Genomic DNA, 5,054 nt, shown 5'->3' with positions numbered 1-5,054 from the left:
TGCCGAGGCTCCGGCTGCCGGGGCGGGGAGCGGCGGGGCTGGGGGGGGGGGAAAGGGGCAGAGCCCGCCGGTGCCGCCCGGCCCCTCCCCGCCCCTGCCCTCCCCGCGCCTCCCCGCACTTCCCTCCTCCGGGGGGGGGGGTCTGTGTGCCGACCCCCCCCCCCCCAGCCGCTCCCCAGCCCCTCCCGCCGGCTGCCTGCGCGCAAATGGGGACCCCCGGGCTGCCCCAGAGCTAAAGGCGAGACCCCCCCTCCTTCCCCCCACCCGCGGAACCAGCCCCGGACCCCCACAATGCTCCCACTGTGGGCGAGGGAGAGAGGGGGACCCGTGGGGACGAAGGGGTGCGGGGAGGTGGGCACCTCATCCCCCCCCCGGTTGGGTGAAATGCCACCGAGGGGAGGGGAGCCCACCCGAACGGGGAGCTGCCAGCTGGTCCGCGCCCGGGGCCGGGAGGAATTGCACCCACACGCACACACGTGTGCACACACACACGCACACACGTCCACCCGTGTCCGAGGCTCCGCAGGCAGCCCCACCGCCCTTGCTCAGCCCTTCCCGGCACCCAGCCCCTCTCCCCCCCCCACACCAGGGGCTGGGAATGGGGGGCAAAGCCACCCTGGACCCCCCCCTAGTCCTCGCAAGCGCCAGGGTCCTCGCTGCAGAGGCATGGTGGGGCTCTTCGGCCTCGTCCTCCTCCTCCTCCCAGCCCTCTGAGGTGCGGTGGAGCCTCCCCCCACCCCCCTCCATCCTTGAGTTGGGGTCAGGACCCGACAAGCACCAGCGATGGGGTCCGGCCACGGCCCCACCAAGGTCACGAGCAGTGCGGGGAAGGATGCTCCGCTGTGTTCCCCTCGGCAGAAAGGGACCTGGGGAGCAGGAGGGGAGCGGGGGGAGCAGGAGGGGAGCAGGGGGAGCAGGAGGGGAGCGGGGGGACCCCACGCCGAGCCTCCCCCACCCCACGCAGCCTTGTCCCCGCAGCAAGGGGCTTCGAGAGCTCGGCTGGGTCTGCACGCAGGGCCACGCTGCTCTTCGGGTGAAGATTCCGGCAGAAAGAAAGGGGGGGGAAGGAGGGGGGGGGGGGATGACAAACAGCAGATTGGAGCAGCACGCGCTAGCGAGGCTTCTCGTCTAACGACAGCCTTCCCCACCCTGTGCTTTCCCTGCTCTCTGCTCTCCCTGCCTTGCCTTTTCTTTTTTATTTAAAAAAAAATGAAACCACGTCGGCTGACTGAGCACGATGCTGCTCCGCTTTCCCGGAGCCTAAGCGGAGACGGCAGTGGGAAGTCGCGTCCTTCGCTGCCCGGCATCGCTTCGGTTTCGTCAGGCTGCAGAGCAGCTCATTGCACTGGGGGTTACGCTCCTCTCCCTGCGAGTAGACGACCCCAAAGTGCCGGTCCCGAGGCGGTGAAGCCGCCGTTCCTCTCGCCCCTCTGTGCCTGTGCCTGTCCCCCGCCCGCGCTGGGGATGGGATCCCGGCAGCGGTGACAGCAGCAGCTCCAGCCCATTGCCAACACCTCGGCTGCGGCCTCGGGGAGGCAAACACCGGCTGTGATGCCAGCTGTAATACCTGCTTCTATACTGGCTTTAATACCTGCTTTAATACTGGCTTTAATACCTGCTTTAATACCGGATTTAATACCAGATTTAATACCTGCTTTAATACCGGCCTTAATGCCATCACGGAGCGGAGCGGAGGGAAAAGATTTCCTCGACCAGAAGAGGGAACTGCTCTCCTCTCTTCGCTCTTCGGCCTCACCGCTGTCTCCCTCTCCTGCCTTCCCAGGCTCAAGGCTGATGTCCAGCCGACCCCATGCCAAAGCCTCCGGGACTCTGCGTGTCCTGCTCTTGCCCTTGTCCTCATCCTTGCCCTTGTCCTTGTCCCCAGCCACAGCTTGTCATCCAGCTGAGCACCTGGCCGGTGCCGGGGACCACGGGAGAGCACCCACCTCTAATTACCCGAGCTAAAGCAGCACCTTCATTAGCACGGCCACAGCACCGACCTGACGGTGGGACCGGGCAGGGGTCATGAGCGTCGTGTCCCGCGGGGTTCATCCCAGCGGCGCTCCCACCGCGGGCACCGACTGTGCCGCAGCCGCTCGCCGGCGTTACCGGGAGCAGCAGCTACCTGGCCTCTCACACAGGATTTATGCCGGGGGAATTTACAGCCCGTGTCCCTGGGAGCTCCTTAAATCAGGGGCTCGGGGCGGGGAGCATCACGCCGACCAGCCTCCCCCCTCAGCTGGTGTTTTGGGGGGCAGGGGAGGTTGCCCCATCCTTCGGGAGAAGGGGAGACGGGTGGGATGGCGGAGGCGGCTCTTCCACCAGCAGCTTGGCGGGGGCACACGCGGGGCTTCCCCTTCCGCAGCCCCAGCAGCACAAAGAGGGCTCTGTTTGGGGAGAAGCTGTGGATGAGCTGCTGGTCCCGGTCGGGGGGGGGACGGGAGGCACGGAGGGGGGAGGACGGGAGGCAGAGGTCTCTGGGACCGAGGGAGACGACGCAGGACCACGATGCCAGGGAAGAGGAGTGAGCAGGACCACGACGCCAGGGAAGAGGAGTGAGCAGGACCACGATGCCAGGGAAGAGGAGTGAGCACCAACACAACCCTGCTTGGGGGAAAAAAAAAAATGACACAAAGCCAAAATTCGACAAAACCAACAACTTTATTACGCCCTAGTGCCGGGCAAATTCAGACCCTGTGTGAGATGACAGCGCTGATCGCCAAGGCTGATGAAGGAAACGCAGCGGCTGGGCCGGTGCCGGCTGCTGCGCTGCTGCCGGTCGCTCCGGTGCTGCCTCCGGCCACGCCGGGCACCTCCGGGGCGAAGGGCGGCGGGCGGCAGGCGCGGGTTGCTGCTCCTCTCCCCAAATTATCTCCCGCTTCCAGAGGATCCCGCTCCCGGCTGCTGGGGCATCCCCTTGGCAGCAGCTCTCCTCCAGCCGGGCTTCGTTTCCACACAGAAATTAATAGATGCGACCGGAGGGTTTCTCCCCCTCTTCCTTCTCCGTTAATAGGAGGTGGATTTGCTTACCCCCCTGACTTTTGGCTTTAATTCTGCGAAGCGTTCTCACATTAATGGGAGTCAAGGTTGTTGAAGTGATGGATTACGCATGGCGGGCAGGACCAGCCCCAGCGCTCTCCCCAACCCTCCTCGTCTCCTTGGAGTCCTGGCAGCTTCTAGCAGAGCACGAGCACCTCCCCGGGCAGCGGGAGGGGGACCCGGGGTCCCCGGCTTTCTGCGCGACTTCTGCCCTCGGCTGGCACACAGGCAGGGCAGGGCTCAGGCGCCGGGATGCCCGGCCGAGGGGATGCGGGCACGTCCCTGCCTGGGGGTCCAGGGCTCGCGGAGATCACAGAATCACAGAATCCCAGAATCCCAGCATGGCAGGGGTTGGCAGGGACCTCTGTGGTCCCCCAGCCCAACCCCCTGCCCAAGCAGGGTCACCCAGAGCAGGCTGCACAGCACCGCGTCCAGGAGGGGCTGGAATATCTCCAGAGAAGGAGACTCCACAGCCTCCCTGGGCAGCCTGGGCCAGGGCTCCGTCACCCTCAGAGGGAAGAAGTTCTTCCTCGGGTTCAGCTGGAGCTTCCTCTGCTCCAGTTTGTGCCCATTGCCCCTTGTCCTGTCGCTGGGCACCACTGGAAAGAGTCTGGCCCCGTCCTCCTGACCCCCACCCTGCAGATATTTATCGGCATTTCTAAGGTCCCCTCTCAGCCTTCTCTTCTCCAGGCTGAACAAGCCCAGCTCCCTCAGCAGAGGATGCTCTTTCCCGCTCCTGGCTCTGCTCTCCAAGCAGGTGCTGTACTGCAGGGATCGGCAGCAATCGGGGTCCCAACGCAGGTGTTATTTGCGGGGTCCCACATGGGTCCCAGCGATGGCTGGAAGGCAGGACCTCGCCTCTGCTCCCAGCCTGGGGGTCCTGCAGCCCGGGGGCAGAGCAGGACCAGCCCAACCCCCTGCCCAAGCAGGGTCACCCAGAGCAGGCTGCACAGCACCGCGTCCAGGCGGGGCTTGAATATCTCCAGAGAAGGAGACTCCACAGCCTCCCTGGGCAGCCTGGGCCAGGGCTCCATCACCCTCAGAGGGAAGTCTCCCCGAGCTGCAGCTCATCTTGCAGAGCCCAGTTTGGGGCTGCAGAGTCCCAGCTCGGGGGCTTTGCCTTCCCAGGCTGCACAAAGAACCGAGTTCCCAGCAGCTCAGCCCCAGCCGCCCGCCCCGGGGCTGCCCGCGACCCCCAGCCCGCGCTCAGCAGCTCCCACAGCGCTCGCCGGAGGGTTTCCCGCAGCGATGGGAGCCGGACCCCGCACCGACGAGCCCCACAACTCAGCCGTGCTGCGGGAGACACCGGGTCACGGCGGGGCGGCTGCACAGGTACCGCCGGCGCAGAACTTCCCGGGCGCCGCGGGCGTGCTCCATTTATTTTGTGCCTTTTAGCTCCAGGGCCCTGGGATTTTGCCCATTTGTTTCCCTCCCAGCAGAAGGGGCTGTATTTTGTATTATTTTTTAGCGAGAGCAGAAGAAACTCCTGCGAGGGGCTGCCCAAGCCCTGGCTGCGGAGGGAGCGCGGATGCTGAGTCCTTGTCCGCCGTGGGCGCGTCTGCTGCGCGCACAGATAATTTGCTCACGCCAAACCACGCACGGAGCACGAGGCACCCGTGGGGAAAGGCTGCGTTGCTCCTCGCTGGGCAAAAGGCTCCTCTGCACGCTTGCTGCTGCTGGGGAAGCCCTGCCTCTCCATCCTCCTTCAAACGGACCAGGGTTTTCCACTCAAGGGTGCCCTCAAAGAGCCGACCCCCGGGGGATGAATGTGCTGATGCCATCGGGGCTCGCCCTGACACGGTCGCGGGGCTGCTGGCAGCAGCCAGCTCACAGCCACCGGCTACGGGAGTCCTTACAACCCCCCGACACTGATGGGCCCCGACAGCTCCGCGCAGAGCAGAGGTTATTTTTTCCCTCGCTGCTGTTTTCCCAGCTGATTCTCCCTCTTCAGCCTCCGCCTGGGAAAGCAGCCCCTTCCCTGCCCACCTCCCCATCGACCGATGTCCTGGGGACCG

Source organism: Opisthocomus hoazin, chromosome 28, assembly GCF_030867145.1.
Source record: "Opisthocomus hoazin isolate bOpiHoa1 chromosome 28, bOpiHoa1.hap1, whole genome shotgun sequence".
Lineage (NCBI taxonomy): Eukaryota > Metazoa > Chordata > Aves > Opisthocomiformes > Opisthocomidae > Opisthocomus > Opisthocomus hoazin.
Note: the sequence above shows the minus strand (reverse complement) of the source record.